This window comes from Haemorhous mexicanus, chromosome 10, assembly GCF_027477595.1.
Source record: "Haemorhous mexicanus isolate bHaeMex1 chromosome 10, bHaeMex1.pri, whole genome shotgun sequence".
Taxonomy (NCBI): Eukaryota; Metazoa; Chordata; class Aves; order Passeriformes; family Fringillidae; genus Haemorhous; species Haemorhous mexicanus.
In genome coordinates, this window is record NC_082350.1 from 20,448,224 (window position 1) to 20,471,029 (window position 22,806).

At 39.3% G+C, this 22,806-nt stretch overlaps 1 protein-coding gene across 4 annotated transcripts in view; it reads left to right on the forward strand.

Moving 5' to 3' along the window:
- TBL1XR1 (TBL1X/Y related 1) overlaps nt 1-22,806 on the forward strand; it is a 108,374-nt gene that overhangs the window by 45,950 nt on the left and 39,618 nt on the right. For all 4 annotated transcript variants that reach the window (XM_059855747.1, XM_059855748.1, XM_059855749.1 and 1 more), the window contains exon 2: nt 1,103-1,167. The gene's annotated coding sequence lies outside the window, so the exon portion shown is untranslated. The remainder of the gene's footprint in view (nt 1-1,102; nt 1,168-22,806) is intronic.

Consider the following 22,806-nt stretch of genomic DNA (forward strand, 5'->3'; position numbering starts at 1 on the left):
GCACAAGTACAACTAAGCAAGGAAATAAGAGCATGTTTGCAAATTCTTTCAATTCCCAGCATTCCTGCATTCCTCAGCATCCTCTGCAGTGCCTCTTGCTTGCACTGTGAAGGTGATGTTACTGCCTGCCTTGTGGGATCTTCTAAGAATAAAATAAGCCCAAATGGTGCAAGTCCTTTTTTTTTCTCTTTTTTTTTGGGGGGGGAGGGGGAGGGGGCGGGGCTGGCTCCAAAAATGGCTCTATAATGAATGATTTCCTGCTGGTTGAACTTGAAAGTTGCACGTGAGAACCTTGTGTTAATCATGAGTCCCACGAAGTATAGTTACTCTTTGCTCATAGTAAAAGTTTTTTTGACCACAGGTTGCAGATGCTTGGTAAAGAATTTACTCTAAAAATAGTCTGGTAATACTTCATTAGTCACCCATGTCCATCTGTCACCCTTCCTGCTCTTTGAGTGGGTGATTAGATTATGTCCTAAAGAAAAGTCGTCTGGCAAGTCTTTGTATGGAGGGCAACCACTCAGGAATATTAGTGTGGATAAAAATCATTTGTCACTGCTGAATAGAAATGAATGTTGTAGTGGATGGAGTTACCTCATATTTGGATGTCAAAAGCTGTGTGCTTACACTTAGTTATTTTATTGTAGGGCGCATAAAATTACTATTGACGTGTAAAGAAAATTACTAAAATGTAGGAGAGTGTGGATTTGTTTGGATTATGTTTCTGTTTGGGTTTTAAAGGTGGACAAGGGTTCTCTTGAATTTTGCACTAGGAAGATTTGTTATTTACATCTTGTCAAGCATTGCTAGCAATTAGTGTGAGCTGGTGGTTTTTATAATTACTGAGGTCACTGCTGGAGTTGGTAACTCTTTGGGCTCACGGGCACACCTGTGTACATAAATTGAGTTATTAGTGCAAGATGTGTTAGGAAAACAGATTTTTGTTTTACTGCTTCACAGTGGATGTAACCATTTTGGAAGTCATACCATTGGAATGTTGATTTTTGTTTGGGGCTTTTCAAAGTGTTTAGATGTCGGTAGCTGTGGTTTCAAGATAATAAATACTAACATTTCCTATTTTGTCTCCTTATTTCCCTGTCAGCATCACCCTTCTGTGGCAAGAGGCACCCGAAAGGAAAACTTCTGCATATCAATGCACTGCCAATGGTAAGTACCTTTTTAACTGACTAAAGGTGTTATGGTTTCTCTCTGCACACATGCCATTAGCAGGCTTACACTGCAAATAGTGTTTGTAGAATAACTACTTTTTAGTATTCGAGTGGATTATTTTCATTTTTTAAGGAACATCTAGACCATTATGCTGTTTGACAGAAATATTACAATTGCACCTGGTTTTATCCTGTGGAAAGTAGGGCAGCATGTTAATTTTGAAGTGAGAAGTGTGACTTGACAGTAACATAGCTCATCCTGTTGGTAACTGGTGTTGCTTCCTCTTTTGGCCAAGAGCCTGTGTGGGGTGAGCTGTAACCAAGCTGAATGTTCTGTTGCCCCCACTTGGGTGCTCTCTGCAGTTTCTTTCAATACTAACAGCTTTTCCCAGAAAAAACCAAAGCCAGCTCTGCATTGGCAGGTGTATTTTACTTCAGCCCATTTGCTAGTGTAGGACCAGTGAAGTTAAAATCTTAGTTTCTGTAGAAAGGGGCAATCTTATTCCATCTTTGAATGTTAGTGTTACATACTGCTGCAAATTCACATTTTCAGGCTATCCTTATGGTTTGCTGGTGCTTCCTGATAGCTGTGCAGATGGAAAGCAGAGCTGAGGCCTGAAGGGAAGGCCTGGAAGTTACTGCTTCAGCTTTGATCAAACAACCTCTTTTTTAGCAGTTTTGGTATCTTATGTTGTCACAGTTGAGGTGTACAAGAGTGGTACCTTCAGCATTAGCCTTAAGAATTAAATGCATCAAGTGCCAGTGTGAATTCTATATTAAAGCATTTCTCTCTTGTTGTGCTCAGTACAGAGGTTAAAGGGGTAATGTTTTGAACCACTTGCTTTGAAAACTCAATTTTGGATCTGAGAGCTGAGCTGATTTCCATTGGTTTGCATGTGGAAATGGATCTAAAGAATATGTAAATCAATTACAGCCTCACTTATTTATACCTTTGCAACGCCTCTGTATTTGCTCTGTGAGGAAAATGGTGCTCAAAAGTGAGTTTGCTTGGATGTAACTCCTTCACTTTGAGGTAGTGAGCAATTCTGTTAACACCCAAAGACATCAGAGTGAAATGTAATATATTTGCAACAAAGTAAAGCAAATAACCCTGTGAAATCAGAAGATCTACACCAAGGATGTATGTTGTTTAATAGTCTGGTTTTTAGGCTCAGAGTTTATATGAGTAGAGTTTATATTAATTTGGGATGAACATCAGGTGGTGGGAATGGATTTGTTGAGTGAGAAAAAGAATAGTGTTTACCTGGTCACTCAGACTGGTATTTTAACTTTTTGGTCCTGAAATGAGCAGTGCTCTCAGCCTTTTCTAGTATTGTTAAATCTTCATTATTGTTGTTGACCTTTTTCCAGCAAAAAGCTGCTCTGTTTTCTTTTTATTTTGTAGTGGTTGAGTGTTATTTTAGTTATGATTTAAGATACTGATCTGTATTACTGCCTCTCTTAAAAACATGACTCATTTCATATTAACCTAGTCCTTATACTTCATAAAATTTTAAAATACTGTGAGACTGTACTTGAAATGTTACTGCATTTTGTCCTAATTTTCCCCCTACAAATTATATTAGAAATTCAGAATTGCACAGTCTCAAGGGCATGGTAGTTGTTACAGTGATCATAAAATATACTCAACTGTTACTTGCAGTGAAGTGAAGTACTCCCCACTCTTGTCTTTGAGGGCTGTTTTTGTGCTATAAGTTGTTAGACTTTATTATTCAAGAGATTTCTAAGCCATTACTCACCTCTGATTAACTTTGAGATAGTTTGAATGTAGATTTAAGAGACAAGCTAGACACGTTTTTTACCATCCCCAAAGTAATTGTAACTAAACCTGTACAGTAAAAAAGACTTTTAGAGGTTTTTATGATGTTTTTCTGTTTGCTGTGTGTAAACAAAGTGTGGGCCAGAGGTCACTGAAGAAAGCAGGTTTTGTACATCCCCCAGAAAGGCCTTGCTTTAACCATGGTTGCCCGCGTTCAACACATTTGAATAAGAAATTAATTACTGATTCCCTTGAGAAATGGTTGTAACATTTTTGGTCATGGTTAAATCCTGATTGTCAGTTCCCTTTCTTAGTAGTAAAAACACCCAAAATAACAGTTTACACATACTCCATCCTCTTCTGTTGTTTTCTTAGATTTCCAATTTTCAAGGTAATTAAAAGAAGCTTATTTTTTGCATCATATTATGTTATGATATGCATACATCTGTTATGTATATGTTAACTGATAAACCAAATAGGGTAAAATACTAGTTACTCTTTAAAAATTATTGTAGTTGTTGGCAATTCTTTAGAAAATTAAATATTGATATTGTGATATAGCATGGCTGTGTTCAGTGGGTGTAAGTTCTCCTTCCCATTTTTCCAGCCAAATTTAGTGTTCCTCACAATGTCAAAGGAAAGATGCAAAGGCTTAAGGAAAAAGGGCTGGTACTTGCAGGAAAGTAAGTGTCTAATGCTACTTTTTTAGGATTTTGAAGGTTCATTTATAGGCTGATAACTGCTACTTAATCTGTGGTCACAAGAATTAATGAATGTGTTGGAAATAGAAATTTGAAGTCTTGGATCATTGGTCTAAGCAAAAGATGACATCAGGATTTCAACAAGGGCTTTAGCAAATATGTTTTCTTATTATGTGATGGAATTTGTAGCTTACCCAAGAAAGATTTTCCGTTGTGTCTTGCTTTTTTATGAGTTTTGGAAGCAAACCAGTTTGCCTTTCTGCCTTTGCAAGTCATTGAAGCAGGTTTGTGTGTTCACATAAATAATGTGGGAATATAGGAGTGTGCTTATCTGTGCATGTATTTATGCACACATAGAGATGTATATCTAAATTTAGAAATACAGAATGGACTGTGCAAAACTCAGGAGCTTATGGAAAGGTGGGAGCTACCTATTAGTGACTCTTCTATGACAGCTTGCTGGGATGGGTTTGATTTTGCAGAGGTAACCAGAAAGGGCTGGGAAGGACTCAAGCTGGGCCATGTGCTGGCCTTCTTACAGGCATCCTGGAAAACACTGTGTCCAGGTTCTGAGCCTGTACATGGATGGTTTGACAAAGATCAACACCCTGATCAGTTAAAGAAGTCTAATGCAGAAGAGAATATTACTAGCTGGCACAGGTAAAGTCTGAGGATAGGCAGTGAACACAAAATTACCTAGTCCCCAGGCAAGCAGAGTCATCAACAGCTAAGGCATGTCCTCACAGTCTTGGGGGGAATACCAAGTAGGTGATTTAAATCCATTCTTTTCAGTGCTGCCTACTTCTGGGTGAACACATTATACTGTGTTTCGAGGGTGTAGCACACCTATTGTGTGTTATGTCAACTGTTCCTACTCGTAAGAGATGGGATAGAACAGCTCTGCAGGCACTGGGTCTCTTGGGCCAGCAAATCCATGGGTGCAACATTTCAGTGTAATTACCACCAGGGGATTTAACTCAGAAACAGCAGGAGGGCTTGGAGGAGTTGGGGAGAATAAGTGAGTCACTCCAAAGTGAAAGGACTGTCTGCAAAAATTTCCCCAAGGCTGCAGCAAGTTGTTTTTAATTTGAATGTCTTTGTGGTGCCTTCAGGTAGTCCTGTGACCTTCACACTCCTTAGAAGACAGGTAAATGAATAAATGGATTTAACTATTAGCCCATGCTTCCCCAGCAGCTAAACCCATCCCAATACTGTTCTGCTAGGCCACTCTGTTGAAATGCTTCCATGCAAAGGAAGACAACCAAGGGAGGGAATATGAGCCGGAGAGTTGGGTTTGATGTGGAAGCCTTGGCTCTGCAGGCACCTGCCAAGGACAGCTGGAGAGTCTGTGCCTCTAGCTCCAAGGTTTTTGCACTGGAATTGCAAAACTGGCTTTGTTTCAAGAGGAGCTGAATGGCATCTCTCAGCTAGAGGTGTATAAAATGAGTATCTGCAGATGAGCAGCTCCTTGTAAGGTGGTGGAGCTGAAGGTTGGTTGTCATACTGAGAACAGGGACCCCTGCTTTAAAAGAGTTTATGAAACTTGACAGGACTAAAGATGTTGCCCTCAAGCACCTAGAATAATTGATTCAAAATAAATAACCCTGCAAGACTTAAGGCCCTTATTCTATGAAATACAAATGCATGTGCCTACATGTAACTTTTGGTGTAGGAGTAGTTCTTTTGCAATATAAATAAAGAGTTCTTGCATGCATAAAGCTAACCAAGCTTGAAAGCACATTGAACAGTAGGGCCCAAAAGTGCTTGTGAAATTTATTGTTGAGGCTGTTGGTTGTACAGTTCATGGAGTGCAGCCTTAAAAGGAAAAAAAAAAATATTTCTAGCAGGTTCTGAAATAGTCTTAGATAATCGACAACATGAAATTTTGGACTGTTTTGCTCCTTTTGAAATCAGTGGATGCTATTATCAATGAAGGAAGGTGAAGTGCAATGTATTTTGTGTGATGATTGGTTATGGCTAAACAATTATATTTCAAAATCAGTTCTATTTATTCTTAGCTAATCTGGTGGTTTATGTGTGGAAGAGAAAATACTACTAACAATGTGATATGAAAGAAAAGTTCCATCGTGGGGTAGGGTGCAAACTGTGGTAAACATTAAAAATTGTACATACACTATTCTGAATAATTTTTGGAAGGGTTTTTGAATTTTCTGTTTCTTTATGGAGAGCAAGTTAAACATACTAGCAAGATCCCTTTCTGACTGAGAGGGAAAACACCCCTTTTCTCCTTTTTCTGCCATTAAAGTTCACCACTGAATGAATCAACTGAAACGGAAATGAACGTCCTTTAAAAAAATGAAGTGCTGGCTCTGTTTTGAAGTAGCATTTGTCAGAGAACTTTCTCTGCTGTTTCTCTAAGCATTTTATAGTTCAAAAATAAGCTTTGACTAAGAATTCTCGGCAAAATCATAAATATGTAATTATCTAAGCAGCTGGGATATTTAGCCCCTGGCAGGTGCCCAGTGCAGTGCAAGAGCAAAGGGAACTGGGCCAGTATCTCGAGCTAGAGGAACATCTTCTAAAACAGGGTGAGGGCCATTACTATTCCTTATCTACTGCTATTTCTAGGTTTTAAATCTTAAATAAATCAAAAAAGAGGCTGTTTCTGCTGCAATGTGTTGTCTTCTCTTACAGCTGGCTTTGTCTGGTTTTTTTCATTGTTGTCTTCCTCTGCTTTACCCCCCCTGCCTTAGGTTTTTTCTGCTTTACACTGGTGTTGGTTCAATAGATAATAGTAGTGTAGTTAGCATTAGATTCTATCTTACTTGATCAGCATGCCATCTGCTTTAGAGGAGAGGGAGATTTTGTGTTTGTGCTCTGGGTTCACTGCCATATGCCCGTGGTGAAGTTGTATAACCTGGAATTACCCTTTTCCTGCTCTGTTATATGAAAGAATTAGAAATACAGTGTAAAGTCTTCTCAGCATCGGCAAAGTTTGTTGCGTAGTTAAAAAATTAAACTGGCTTTTGAGTGTACATGAGGTAGGATATTACAGAGAAAACCCAAGGACAGGCTCTTTTGTGTCCCAGCACGTGAGTGCTGCCATCTGCAGAAGAGCAAGGCTGATTTCACAGGAGACCATGTCAATGTGTCACTTGTATCATCAGGCCTTGATCCTGATTTCCTTCTTGTAAACAGAAAGTTGATGTTAGTTCAAGTTAACAAAAGTAAAAGCTGCCCTTAGTTTCAGGAGAGCTGATGCTGGGAAATAGTGAATATTGCTGCAGAACAATAGGAAGTCTGCAGGCTGTTTGGAATGACACTGCTGATGCTGACTTCTATTTACTCAGGAGAAAGAGACCTGCTGGCCTTCAATACCCATGACCCTGTGTGGCCATCAGCATGGATGGCATGGCTAGAAGTCTGTATTTGCTTTCCAAGACTTTAGTTCACCCAGTGATGAGAAGCAAAAATTGTAGTCAGTGTGTTAGTGCACCCATATTTGTAAATAAAGGTCTTATGTGGCATTCTTATTGTAATTTAGTGAACAAATATAAGAAACTATTCAAGACAAGGGATTTGAATCCCATACTGAGCATATGTACGTAGGATTGGCATCCATGAATTGAATATTCACACAAATGGAGGGTATTGATGTCAAATGTGAGCCATAATTGGAATCTTTGACCTCATTAATGATATTCGTGAATCTTCCCCTTTCAGTTAATTTCTTTGGGCTGTAGATGGACCATATTTTATTGCAGTCTGCATGTGTTTTAAAAATGTTTTATCCTGTGTTCAGGTGTTTAACAACTGTTTAAAAAAAAGCTAAGTCCAGTGGCATAAGTTAAATTCAAGTCCATCATAACAATGTGAAAAGGAGAGGATTTGAATAAAGTAATAAACTGGGCATGTGTGTGACTTGGGAATGGTTCTGTGCAGGGCAAGGAGCTGGACTCGATGACCCTTGTGGGTCTCTTCCAAATCAGCTGATTCTGTGAGATGGGCAAAGGAGCTTTTATAAAATCAGCCTTTTCACTCTCTTGCAACTTGTTTTCTCTTCTAGCTTAGTTGACACTTTTTATGGGAATAGCCATGCACTTCTGGTAAAGGGCATACAGTAAGCCAAATTACATATACATGATGGGCTATGAAGAAGTGATTTTGAGTGTGTGGTTACTGATGAGAATGCAGAATAAAGTCACTGGTGGTTAAAATGAACAGAGGGCAGATCAACCAGTCTTTTTCCATGAATAAAAGAAACAATTTTAAAACTATCAGGTACATAACACACAAATTAAGGGGAAAATAGATGGTCAAAGGTTAAAGAGGGAATGAAAACACAAGTTTTATGGTCACAAGATCAAATGAGGCATTAGTTAATTTTCCTTTTTTTGGTGCAGTTCAGCAGAAGTTCAAGTAATTCAACCGAGTGATTGAACTGGAACAGGAAAGAGTGCCAGAAAAACTGGTTGCTAATAACATAAACAGAAAAAATATTCAAACAAAGTTACAACTTGATGTCAGCATTTCACATTAAAATGGATTTGAAAAGGCTGGAATTCCATCCTAATTCATGGAACCTTATTTACATAGAAAAAGAATTTGTAACTAATATTCTTTTAACAGCTGATAAATTATTCTACTAATAAGCCATCAGAATAGATTTAACCAAGAAGTGGCTGAGGCTCCAACAGTGTTTTCTGGAGACTGACCATCTGGGAAATTGGAAGTAACCTGAGTAGTAAGTAAGGGTATCTGAACTGTGAGGAGGTGACTTAATTACGTAAATAGCAAATGGAAACCACATTAGGGATGCTGGGGCTTTGCTCTAAATAGAAGATAAAATACAACTTAATATTTCTTACCACTGATACCCCAAGGTGATGTGCTGCTCTTCAGACAGGATCATTGCTGCCTTTTCTTGTATACGTTTCATACTACTTATGATAAGGAAATAACTGCTGTGTGTTTGAATTTGTGACTGGAAATGTAGCTTAGAATAGATTGTTGGCATACCTTTCCACTGGCCTAATTCCTGGCTTCTTTTCTATTTAACTTTTTCTAAAAACAAAATCCTTTTTTGCTGAACCATTCAGTTTTGGTTATTAAGATTTTTCCTATGCTGCTGCAGTTTATGAGGTCCTGTTTTAAAGTCCTCCCCAGTTGTTAAGCAGACTCTTGCACACCCCAGTTCTTGACTCAGACTGGGAGTTGTGGTGAATAGGCTGTTGTGGAGCAAAGTTGCTTCCACTGACCCATCCAGTTTTGTTTTAATATCCCTTTTGCTGAAGCTGACAGAAATTTCTCAGCAGATTGGCCTCCTCATTGCCCTCAGGAACAACTGTTGCCATTTTGTTATGGGTTTTTTTTTTGGGTTTGGTGGCTTGTGGTTTTTTTATTCACGTGTCTCCATGGTGGTCCTTGTATTTCTGATTTTTTTTTTTTTATTCTTTAAAAATGCCAGTGTCCAAGCAGTTGCAGGGTTTAGCCTGTCGAGGTTGACTTGCACTTGGATTGTCTCTGTTAAAGCTTCCCATCAGACTGCTTTTCAGTCTGTCCACAGCAGGATGTGGATTGTGGCTTATTTGGAAGAGGAAAGAGGGTTACATGAGATCCTCTGAAATATCTTAGTCCTGATGTCCAAGTGTCTGGAGTTCATGGGGGCTGGGACGTGGGGCAGAAAGTGTAACGATCAGAAACATTATAGTTCAGCAGATTCAGAAGCGCATAAGCAAGTCCTAGACTCATTTTTTGTCTGATTTGGAAGACAATCCATTTCATACATCTTTAAATTTATGCTTTGAAAAAGGAGTGTTATGTGCACAAATTCTAAATCATTCCGAAAAGAACTCATGGCATCTATACATAGCAAACCTCTGGGAAAAAATAGTCATTTTTAGGGTTCCTGAGGTTCTGTTGTTACCCCAAGATAGATGTGGAATGTTTTGCAAGTGCAGGAATGGAGAAACATCAGGAAAGGCACATCTTGAGCAGAGTGTTACTAGAAGTGCCAAGTTACAGCTGTGATGGGTGACATCAACTTAAAAAGATGTCAGCTATGCAGGACTCATAAGTTAGGAACCTCTGTGCTTGCTTTTGAAGAAAAAAGCATTGCAGCTTAAGTGAAGTCAATCGTTCCACATATTTCTGTGACTTGTAACTCATCTGGTGAAAAATTCACAGTGGTTTGTAGGTTTGGAGTGCTCTGAGTAGGGAAAGGAGCTGGGGCATCCCAGGAGGAGGTCTGGGTCACAGAGTAACACACTTCCTTCCTTATTCTCTTGCCCTGGCAGCATGGCATTTGTGTATTTGCAGTGCTATATCCACAGGAAAATTAATTCATGCCAGAGAAACTGTTTATTTAAAATAAATCCAGCTTTGCCTTACGCATCTCTCTGGCTACACCCATGAAAATTGCCAAGAGGTCAACTGAAAAATTGTCTGGAGGTCAGCTGAAAAAGGACCTGTCCGGGAAGTGAGTGAATTCACAGCCCTGCCTTGGACAGTTTATGGGAGCTGAGTAGCACTTAGGACAATTGGGAGGATGATGATGATGTGGCTCAGTTCCCCAAGCAGCTCACTGCACGCCGTGTCAGGGTTGAGAAATGCCAGTGCAGCCTTGCCATGTGCCTGTTTTAGGTGGTTTGAAGAGCAGTTCTGTGGCTACCTCAGCCTTAAATTCAGTGTGATACACGGTGCCTCTGCCAGCACATGTTGAAATCCTGTAAGAGTGCTATAATTAGGAAGCTTAGTTGAAGAATTGGGTGAAGGAAACACTTGCATTCCTTAAGTATAGAGGATTTGTCAAAAAGCAAAGTGTTTCCTAACTTGCTATGAATTCCTAGGAGGATTTCATGACAGACAACTTGGGTTAAATGAAAAGGAATATACTGAAAAGGGGGAGGGGGACAGTTGTTTCTGTTGTAATGTGTGAATGCCATAAAATCCTCCAAAATGCAGCATTTTGAAGTAGGGGTTTTGCTTCTTTTTGCTTCTCTCATTTTATCTTAGTACAGGAGGCTTGGAAGATCTGTAAAGCGTGGTCTTCACTGTGGGGACTGCATCTTTTTATCACTTTGAGTCGAATCTAAGTGAGCTGCATGGATTGTTTCAGTAACACCTAGGAAAAAAATAATTTGTTTTGGGAACCTTAAACCTACTAAATATTTGCTGAGTGAAGAAAGAATCATAGCCAGGCAGAAGTGCCTGTGTAACGTTTTGCCTCACACTAGGATAATGGCTGCACATTTCTAGAGCTTCAGAATGCTGTTTAATAAGGCATCCCTAAGTCAGCCCAACAGCCAGAGCCAGGAACAGAAAAAAGTGCCTTTCCCTGTGATGCTTTTACCTTCCCTCTCTCAGCCTGTTCCTGCAAATCACTTCCCTGCTGGCTCAGCTCTGGTGTTTCTGCTGGGCTCACTGGGGCTGAGCAAGGAACCTGTCTGTAGGAGTCTGGTTAGGAATATGGTTAGAAAACATGGAGAATCCCATTCCCTCACTGCTAGCTCTATATTGTTGGTTTTTTTCAGACACAGACAGACTTGTTACATAGCTCTTTATCTAGCTCTTTTTCTAAAATAAACCAAGGGCTAGCATTTAATCATTTGATGCTAAAAATATTTCATTCCACTGGCCAGAGAAGTTACTGAATTTAGATAAAGATGACAATATTCAACATTGTATTTATCTTAAGGACAGTAGTAACTGGCACTTTCAGGAATTTCTAGAAAAGCTGTGTTACATCTCAGCACTTCCATTATCATTGAAAACTTCAGTGTATTTTGTCTCCCACAGAAGAGGAATTTTTTTTTTTAATGGGTGTGCTAGGAGGACAGACCTGGCAGCAGCAGTGGTACTGACTCTCTGGAGGACCTTGGTCATAAGAGAGAGTAGCAGATGGTCTAAGGGAATATATGTTAAAACAAAACAACAAAAGTTCTGGACAGGACACTGCTGTTGACCTTTGGTGTTGTTTATTGACCTTGTCTGGTGAGATTATGATCTCTTCAGCACAGGAACAAAGTCCTACCTGTTTTTGCAACCTTAGCACAATGGGGGCCCCATCTTAGAAAGAGATCTTTTGGATGATGCAGTTATTCGAATAAAAAGTGGCAGTAATAATGTTCATTATGTCTGGTTTGAGTTGTTATGAACATTCCTTGAGCAAAGAGAGATGTACATGAAGTAGAACAGCAACATTTTAAGTGAAATGAGTAAAGTCCCTTGCATCATGTGTTGCTTTTTAATTGCCTGTATGCTTTGTAGATGTTTTTGTACCACTCTATTTTATCCAAGTGTGTATAAAACCACATCAGAGATTTTACAAGGGTTCTATCAGTGCATTTTGTGATTTATGCTCAGTAGTAAAGATGATGACTGCCAGAGGTTTTTTGGTTTTATATAATCCTGGATTTGCAGCCTTGTAATTCACTTGCTGTCTGTTTTAGAGTGCAGAACAGTAATAAAAACTTTGCACATAGACTTGTTTGACTTTTCCTTCTCTACAAGTCATGGAGTCACTGCTGAGGGGGTGGCCACCCCTCCTCTGCACAGTACCTGCTCCTTTTCCTCCCAGGCACTGATTTCTGGTACCCTTTTGTTTTATTTTGGTTTTTTCTCATATTTCAGAATTACAAGTGGAATTGAGGGACAGAGTAAATAGAGATGAATTTGGTTACATGTGGCTGTGCTGTGAAAAATGCAGGTCGTTTGTGTCTAGAAAATGGGTCAGGTTTTAATTTCATTGTCAAGGGTAGTTAATGCTTAAACAGTTTGCTTCTTAATATAAAAGGGAACAACAGATCTGCTATTAACTTTTCAAAGCATTTCTAAAATTATAGTATATATGTATAAACCTAAAGTATGACAGGCCTAGGAAGCCCTACAAACCTTTAACTGCTTAGACGTGCTCTCAGTTTTCTTCATGACAAAATGAGCTATTTTTGTTTTTCAATGCTGTATCTTGTGGCATATCTACAGTGAGCCTCTTCTCATCCCAGTGTTGCTATGCTGAACAGACAGACCAGTTCGCATGACCTGAGGCAGAAAATAATATTTTCAGTATATTTTGAGTAGCCTCTCTAGCAGATTAAGGAGCTGAAGTTCAAGTCCATGATCTGTTGACAGTGCTGGCTCATCCTTGTGCCTCTGACTGCCTTCCCTACCCTGTAGCCCACGAGTTATCCAGAGGTTGTGTTCAGGAATAACCCTGGCTGCTTTTCCTGCTGTGGTGCACAGGGTCATTGGATTTTGCTCTTTTCTCAGCTGCAATTCAGGTGCAGAGCACGATGGCAAAGGATTTATTGTTCCTGTGGTTATATAACGGGATAGTCATTGACAATAATTTTAATTAATTAGGTTAAATTCAGCGGAAAGGCAGCTTCTGTGGCATCTTGGAGAGAGAATCCTCTTACCAGGAGATCCACCTTAGGCTGACTGAGGAGTCTGTGGTTTGTCTGGTGGAAATTCATTCCCTCAGCCGTGTCACAGAACCTGTGGGCTATATAACAGCAGTCTGAAAATGTACTATTTATGAAAGGATGTTAATCTATCAGCAAAAGGGGTAAAGTGTCCATTGTTTGCTTGATTTCCCCCCCCCCTCCTCCCATGATTTGAAGAAAATTTTGGTGTGGATTTTTTGAGTGATCTGTATGAGGAAGGACTTACTAGAAAACCACTTGTCTTCATCTCCACAGCATGCCTAAACCTCTAAATTCTATCCCTATTTCTAATAAAGATAAAAAATGATGACACGTCCTTCCCTCTGTAAAGCCAGTTTTGCCTTGGGTAAATCTACCAAAAAAACCCCACAACCAAACAGAAAATAATCTTTTCCTACTGCTGATAGTGTTTACAAGTTTTAATATGAGTGTTGCAATTAAAATGATTTGGAAAAACCAGAAGATATGAACTAGGTCTTGACTTGGTGCTGGTTTTATATAAAGCAGGGCTGGTGTAAGGGTGGTTCTGGTGTTACAGCTCCAGAGGCAAAACTGCCTATTGATTGCTGGGCTCCAGTTTTTATTTGTAACTGTAAGACACGTGGATTCCTACAGCTGTTGCTGGAGTGAAATTTGCTGATAATAGAGACTTTTACTTAGTTGGTCAAGCCCACTCGAATCCTGAACATTTTTAAATGATCTCCTTAAGGTTTAAATATTTTTATTATACATAAAGAAAAAACCTATCAGGGGATGAATGAAACCACATTCATGTCTTCTTTCTTACCTTCTTTTTGAGTACTTTGCAGCTTTTTTGCTTACAATGTGGCAGTTACTAGAAAACAAAGTGTACAATTGATATAAAAATAGCACACATGATGAAAGTGGCTTTGGATCCCAGCTAGCTTTGTATTTATTTCTTACAGATTCTGTTTCCTTTTCCTGATTTTTTTTCTTCCAATTCTTAATAGTTATAGTGTTAGAGTGAATTTTAGGATTAAAAGAAAAAATATGAAATGGAAAACCACAGACAATGCTGTTCCCAGACAGCAAATGATGATCTTAATAACTTATCTTAATAACAGTATTCTCTTCACTCCCCTTGGAGTTAAAGGTGAATTGGCAACGTGCAATATTAGTTACAGCTCCAACTGATTTCTTTGTGCAAGTACTTTGGTATGCATAAATACAGGAGAAATTAAACTGCTGGCAGAGGCCTCCTGGTTTTGTGTAAATCTTAAGGCTAGGAGGATGAATTTTTAAATTTTTTTTCTTCAAGATTCAAAGAGTTAGCTCTAGAAGGAAGTTCTGTAAATGGCATTATTAGGCATGTGCTCCTGCAAGCTGATGGGAAGTGATGTGATTTTATACCAAGAGAAGAGCTGAGCAGCTGAGCAATGATTTCTGTGTTTCTCTTCAAGTCTGTCTTTCCAACATTTCTGACTATTCCAAATTATTCTGCTGTACAACTGTAAAAATGGATTATTATCCACTGAGACATGAATACAGGTCCCCTCTTATTGATGGGATGGTGTTCCTTAGTCTTAAGTTTGTTTCAAGAGCTGTTTCTATGTAATTGTCTCAATTTCTGCTTTCTCTCTGTGGCAGGCATACCTGAAACAACGAGTCCTGCTTCTCTCTCAGCAGAAGGCTTGAGGCAATTCAGTGTGTGTTGGCAGGGTTTCTCCTGCCAGCTTTCCATCTCCACTGAGCATCCTCTGCAGGATGCTCTTTTTTCTGCTCTTCTGCAGATAGTGTCGGGCATCTGGAGAGATAAAGGGAACTGTTTTCAGGGCAAATTACAAAACCTAAACTAGAAGAAAATTCAGTGAAATAGATGATATTCTTTAAAAATGTAACTCTCTTCTTCTGAAGTCCCCAATTCAGTCAAGTTTTGCCAGAGGAGTTTGGGGTTTTTCCACTTTGTTGGTGACTCTTCCATTTAAATCCAGTCTAAAGATGGAGCAGTATGTTGTATTGCACCTCATGGTGTCTTTCTCTGGGAAATAACAAAATCAGATCCAGGAATTTCTTATGACCATCTCCTGGACACTCACTCCTCCTAGCATCACTGTGTACAGTGTCCCACCCAGCTTCATTCCAGTGTATTATTTAACTCTGCTTCTTTTTATTTTCTTTTGCATACACTTCTAGATGGAAAAACATTTGCACCAGCTTATGTGATGTAATAAAGGCTATAAAATCCAACATGGCTTTTGTACATATAGTTGCCTGTAATGAAAGTTGGGTATTAATTTGGGAAGGCACACAAAAAGGGTATTGTAATAGAGCAGTGGCTGACATGTCGCTCAAAACTCAAAGTAGGTTGTACTATAAATACAGTCTCTTGTTTTGCAATTGACATTTTGCTAGTGGGTGGCTAATTTGAAAGGAAATAGACCAGTGATCTAATATTAATAACTAATTAATAGTTATGTGGATATTTTAAGTCTATTTTTCTGCTTATTTATAGGCATCTATTATTCATCTGTGCTGTGTATCCTTTGCGTGTATGTTTAATTCTGAAACTTTTGCTTCAGTAACATTCAGCCTTTGCAATCAAAAGCTTGATAGCCAAGTTAGTATGTTCTTCAAACCCACTTTTTGAGGATGGCAATTTCAAAGTAAGAACACTTCAACCACCGAGGGAAGTCTCCTTCTTGAAGCAAGGCCTAAGAGGAAAGCCAGTGATGCATTGTCTACATCTCACCTGTGTTTGTGAGTCCTAATCAGCATCACTCCTGCATGCATCCTCTGTTTAGAATACAGAGCAGTTTTTAGGCTTTCACTGAAAGTATGTAGCTCATAGACAAAATGAAGAGGAATTAAATAAGAAGGAGCATCTCACTGGCAGCTTGATCCTTTGGGATCAGAATAAAACATGCATTCAAGTGCTCATTGCTTCTCACAGCATGTGTTACTAGACCAAAGAGATGTGATGTTTTTGTTTGCTCTGATGGGACAAACTTCAACATAGGGTTTTGTCTCTTCTACCTATTCCCCCTGTCTCCTGCCTTCTCTCTCACACTCACATTCATCTGTAAATTAATAAGCATATGTGATACTTGTCCTTTTAATGAATTCTTTATTGAATTGATAATAAGACAGGAAGACTATGTGAGAGATCCATTGTACTTCGTATATGCCTGATATTTTTAGATCTGTTTTGTCACATAGCCAAACATTTTTAAATGTATTCCACCAAACTCCATAGAGCAGTGCTGTGATATCTGGGCCTTGACTGTTAGCTGTGGAATTTGTGTGTGTTGTCTTTGCATCTCATCCCTCTTGTGTGAATAACTTTGCTGTGAGTGCTCAACTCACTGGGAACAAAAATTGCTTCCCTCCATCTCTAGAATTTGCATCGCTCATCTAGCTACTGTCCTAGGAAGTTTAAGCTGTGTCCTAGAAAGTGATTCCTGTTGTTGGCTTAAAACCCTGGTGCAGTTACCTGTGGGACTCACCTGTTGGTGGAAGCACCCATGCTCCCTTCACCCACACGCTGCATCTGCTGCATTCAGGTCTTCTCAGCATTTGTTGCAGGTGTGAGGAAAAGCCCATATTAGCAGCAGGTGTGTGACAACAAGCAGATACAGCATTCTGCCTTTTAATACCCTGCCCTGCAGAGGGTGGGTGGGGGTTGCAGCTGTTTGCTTGTCACAGGGCATGGCATCGATGATAGAGAGGCTTTTAGCTTCTGTGCCTTCCCAAAGGTACTGAGCTGTTTTGTATTTGGTCTCCCCAAAGCTGTGTCTCTGTGTTCCAGCATAGTTCACAGTGTCATTGCTGTGAATCAACCAGCTGTGGATAGAGAGATGCCTTGGAGCAAGCATCCTCCTTCTATTTTCTTACAGATATCCAGAGATTGCAATCTCGAAGTGCTTTTGTTTTTGTTTGTTTGTGTTTGGTTGGTTTTTTTGGGGGGTGAAGGTGGTTTCTTTTTCCTGGCTCTTATGTACCTTGCTATGCAGAGGGCAGCTCTGGGCAGAGAACCAATCCTGAAAATCTTGAGTCACAGATGCAGGGATCTTAGCTGGGGAGGTTGGTGTTTCAGGCATCGCTTGGGATCCAGGCCATTTTAAGAAGTGCTTGAGGTTGTTGTCCATTGATAAAATCCATTGATAAAATGCAGCTGGCAGTGTTTGTCCAGCTCCAAGGACAGAGCTGACACCAGTAATGCACTTGTGGTGCTGAGCGTTGTGTGTGGGGCCAAATGAGACACACCTTTAAACTCTGCAGGGTACATCAGGTTTGAGTTTTCTGATTTCTCTGATTTCAGAGTCAGTTTGAAGCATGCTGGAAGTGAGTGTCAGGGGGTTGTTTTGAAACTTTTGTCCCTGTATATTTTTCTTACTCTCGTTGTATGGCAGTTCATGTTTTTATTTTCAGTTCCCTATGACTCAGGGAATCTTTTCTCTCTGTATATGCTTCTTGCAGGCAGTATTTAATACAGTCCTGTTGATTCTTATGTAATAATGAGAACCCATCAAAAGGTGCAGTCTTAATCTGACAAGATTTACAGACATTCTATTGTTCTCGAGCAATTACCTCTTAATATTTAAAAAATTTGCAAAAAATTCTCCTGCATTTCATGTGTTGACATGGTGTTATGTTGTAGGTTGGGTTTGATGATCTCAGAGGTCTTTTCCAACCTAAATGATTCTGTGGCAACTTCACTGTTTTCTCCTCTGTAAAAAGCATATCTGCACCTGGGCAATCCTGCTTGCCCTTGTAATATTTACTTGCTAACCTTTTGTATTAAAAATTGTAAACCATGTTTGTCAAATAATATAGCAGGTCACAACACTTCAGGCATCTTAAAAATTACCTGTCATCCTAGTAGTGCACTGGAAGTGTCTGTCAGACACTGAGAATGTGAAGCAGTGGTTCCCGTGCAAGGTTCTTGTGTCTTGAGCTGATCTACCGATAAATTCTGATCTACCAATAAATTCAAGGAACTTCACATCTGGTTGTGAGCAGGAGCAATAGAGAGTTCATGTGTTGGAAATAAACAGGTGAAGTTCATGAGTGACTCTCACACATACATGAGTTTTGAAGTAGGGATATTTTAATGTCTGGGATCCTTGTTTGGTTTGGATGTATAGACTTGGAATACAGTCTTCCATCTGAATGGATTTTTTTACTGTTTTTGTTTCAGTTTCTCTTATGTTCCCTCAGTATTTTGCTAGTGCTGCTTTGGTGTTTATAGGTTTTGAGATGGTGTTTTCCTACACGAACACGCAATTTTCTGAGCAGCACCACAAATTATTGTCCTTTTGCAAACATTTTTTTTCCCTCCTCTCATATTATTAAAGGCCCATTGAGTCTGAAAATTAAGTAATGTAGCTTCCCACAAACATGCATATTTTTCAGCATAATTGGAAGATGTTTTGGATTACTGTCTTCAGGCCTGTGGAGCCAAGAACCCAATTATAGGCATGGTTAGAAGGCGATCGTGTGCGTTAGTCAGATTATAATGTAAAATTGCCGCACGACAAATTAGTTTGTATAGTTTTGACAGTTGTTGCCTTTAATAAACTAAATTATAAAGCAATACACAGCTGCAACGCTTGCAAAATTGAAGAAAAACTGACTCTTATTTCCCTGTCAAAATCTTTTCCACAGAGCAGGACCGTGGGCATGCGTAGGTCTGGTTTGAGTTGTTCAGTGGGCTTTTTGAGCCCATCTGTCCCAAGATGATTTTCTCTGTGAGGAGATGAGAGACAGCTTACAAGAGCTACATTTAAGACATTGTCAGGCACCTTCTTTTTGCTGTTAGTGCTGACAGAAGCAGTCACAATCCTTTGGGCTGTCACTTTTAAAGCTAAGATTTGGGAGGGTTAATTGTAATTGATGTATAAATGGTGACTAGGTTAATGCTGCCTGCTTATTTTCACTACAAACCTGAGCTCAAGTCTCCTGGCAGAGTGCAGGAGCCATCGATGTGGTAACTCCACGTATCATCAATTCAGTTGGATCTCTGAAATCCAAGAACCTTTGGTTCCCTGGAGTAAGGTGTTACTAAACACTATAAAACAAAGCAAAATCTTCTATATTCTAGCAATCAGGCTATTCAATCAGTAGCTTTTTTACACTTTGCTGTCCTGAGCTATGTTCCTGCTGCAGGTTTGAGAACCACTGTGGCTGCCAAGTGACATTTGTATCTATACTGGCAAGTCTCTATTTTAGTGATATGGACTTTAATTAGATACGACAGAATTATGATACAGCCTGCTTTTGGTCCAGTTTAGGACCAAGTCCCACTATTTTTACATGCATTTCCAAGCAAATTAAAGCCCAGTTTGAGGTATGTGCTCTATCCCAGCTGCTTGGTATCTGTTCAAAAGGAAGGGAGACTCCAGCAGTACATGGTCACTGCCCTGCAGTTTGGAGCTTTCCTTTTCACAGTCCACGAGCAGCAAGGGCAGACCTTATTTCTGAGTGTCCTTGGCTGCTGTCGCTTGCGGGGTTTCAGCTCTTGCACTTTTCTCCTGGGAGAACATGATGGCACTGACTTAATGGGGGTAAATGGGAAGATGAAGGCTGCTCGTTCTCTGTGCGTGGTGAGGGTGAATCTCTGGTCATGAATTCAGAGGCAGGCACGAAGTACAGAGCAGCCTTCTGCTCTCAGAGTGCTGACAGTGATATTGGTTGATGGCATTAAATAAAGCTGCTAGAGGTTGTGTAGAGTGGCAAGGGAGAAAAGGAAAAAAAAAAGTATTTACTTACCAAATTCTAAAATGGTAAAATGGGGGATTTTCAGGAATGAGAATGATGACCAGTTTTACAGTGCTTTTTAGCGGCTTACATTTTGAAGGGTGGGTTTTTTTTGGAAAAAGAGCTGCAAGCTCCAGACATCATTTTTAATGAGTATGCAAAATACTGGCTGTAGTATTTGCAACACCAGTCATGAAACAGTTCTATTGGAGGCAGTCTTTAAAAATTAAATACTTCTGCCTTCCAGTTTTGAAATAATTATTTCTGTGTTTGGTTTTTCAATAAGCAGCATATCCTTATAAAACTTCAATGCTTTAAGCCAAATAGCATGCATTATGGTCAGGCCAAAGAACTGGAATATCTGTCAAATAGAATGAGAATTTCAGCATCTTGTTTCCAGAATAGTTGTACACATTTCTTGCTTCCTTCATGTGCCCTTGGCAGTCAGTCAGCTGTAAGACTTTTTGAACACCATCGGTGTGCTCTGAAAATATCCTCTGCACTTCGTAAATCGTTAAGAGGATGAATTATGGAAATGACAGTGGGTAAGGAAGAGCAGCAATGATGCACATTCACTTGGGACATTGCCTTGAGGCTGGTGTCATTTGTTGGTTGGATGGTCTTTGAAATAGAGGCATTAGAGGGAATAAGTTGCAGCAAGCAGATGAAATATCTCATTTATAGTCATACTCATTGCACAGAAAGAAAACAACATCAAATATTATTAACAGGTGGTCTAATGGGAAGGCAGCAGTAAACAATACTTCCTAAAAGTGGGTAATTCCTCTCTCCCTGATGGGCCACATTGAGTTTATAAAATGCACATCAGTATTTTTTATGACCACATAGTTTACTTTTTTGTCTTGTTTCCCCTAACTACATATGGTTTAAAATCAAAACAAGCAAAACCCTAGTCAGTCATTAAAAAAACAAAAATCACTTGTTTGTTTGTTAAAGAAACCTTTTTATTATTTTTGCCTTTTTTTTTTTTTAATTTAAAAATTAAGTCCCAATCTAACAGCAGGATTTAGTTTAAAAGAAATGCAAGAGAAGAAAAATCAAAACAAGTTGTGGAAAAAACCCCACCAATGGAGTGGGTAAATGGGCTCCGTGCTGATCAGGGAGCACGCTCTAGTGGCAGGTTAATCCAGCATGGCCTTCTCTGGTGCCCATCCTCCACCTTCACTGATATTAATCAGCTTCTTCAAGAAAGTGACATTTTCACAGAATCTTATTAAATTTACCATCTCTGTTGCTCTCCAGTGCCAAAGCAAGTGCAATGTGTATACATGTGGCATCATCACATGTATTGGTGGTAGTGAGATGAAATTCCTGCTCTCTAATTAATTTTGCAGTGGGGAAGTTATGTCTATTTTTGCAGATGGTTTTTAAATGCACAGATATTTTAAGCTGCAGAGGGGAAGATTTCATGCTCATGATGCACAAATTCTTATGGAGTGTGAGCATTTTAGTAACAGACACAGTTGTTAAGCTTGCCTGTTAGCATCACGTAAAATGTTGGGTTCTCAAGCCCTGCATATTTTTGCAGTGTTTTCTGTTCTAGTCCTCTCCCTGAGGCTGGAAAATTTCTTTACTCCTTCCTCTCTTGATCAACTTTTTTTTTCTTTAATGAGACTGTAGGTTTACAGTTTGATTCTCTTCAGGTATCTGAAGTACATGTAGATAGGCATCTTGTAAGAAAGAAAAATAAAATACTAAGTAACTATCAAGCAATCTACTACACCTACTAATGGAAGTTATGCCCTGTGATTATAGGTGAGCACCCTGAGATGGGCTTCATTTCATCATATCACTTGGTAGGAATATAATTGAATGTGAAGTTTTTATCCTACATTCTTCACTGTATGTGAAGGGGTTTTTTGCCACAAATTCTATTCACATCACTAACATTATATATATGTGTGTGTGTGTGTGTGTGTGTATACATAGTCTTGTAATGTGTCTCTGCAGCACATGCTAAAATTTTTATTTTATTCTTATTTATTAATTTGAAATGCATAAAAAAAATATAATTTAGGGGATTCTCTGATGGTCATGTTAGGAGCTGCAAGTGCCTGCAGAAGTAGCTGACTATCAAGCTCCATCTGAAAAATTACTTTTGTTGCTTAGTCATTCCTAAAAGCCCTGTTAAGTTAGGCCATGCCTTTAATTGTTGCTGTTCCCTCAGCCCTCTCCATGCCATGGCTGAGGGAAGTGAACAGGTTTCTGCTGTTGTAGGAAAGTTCATGCAATGGTGAAATTCTGTGTTCAGTGTCTTTTGTGTTTTCTGTGTATGCTCTATGGGGAACTGTGGAAAGGAAAGGAATTCCTCTTAAAGCAGCTCCTGTTTAGGGTGTGGTGGTTCTCTGCTCTCCTGTAGAGCCTCCAGGTTCCTTCTGTTGTTTGGCCTCATTTTGGGGGTAATTCCAGTTATTTACTTGAGCAGAGTTTGTTCCAAATGAATGAAAAATCCTTAATGTAAACATAAAGTGTACAAGGTTCAAAGCATAAAAGTTGAAACTTACTGCTCTGTCTTGTTTGTTCAACCAGCAGGATCAACATCCCCTTTTAATGACCTTTTGCACTTGGAGTTAAAATTTTATAAGCTTTTTAAACTTTGCTTCTGATTGTTTTTTCCAAATCAAATTTTAGCAATGCAGTTGGCATGTACAGTTAGGTTTGTAGAAATGATCAAAGCAGTGCATTATAGCCTAGCAGGGAATTAACATTACATTAATGGAGGGTCAGGACCTTTTCACTTAGTTCTTGTGAACTACTGTCAGTGTTAAAAGAGGACCAGGACACTTTTCCAATCCAGGGTGGTGGTATCATGCTTTTAGAGATTATTGTGCATTTGGCTGTTGGAGGCTTTTCAGGAGGGAAAGAGGAGTAGTTTACTTGATTCTCTTGGGAACTGACACATGGAAAATAATTGCTGACCAAAATACCCTGTGGCTCCCCAATCAAAAGAGGAAAAAAAAATTTTCAAGTCTTATTGAGCTTAGCAACAGACTAAATAGCAGAGGGTTTCTTAG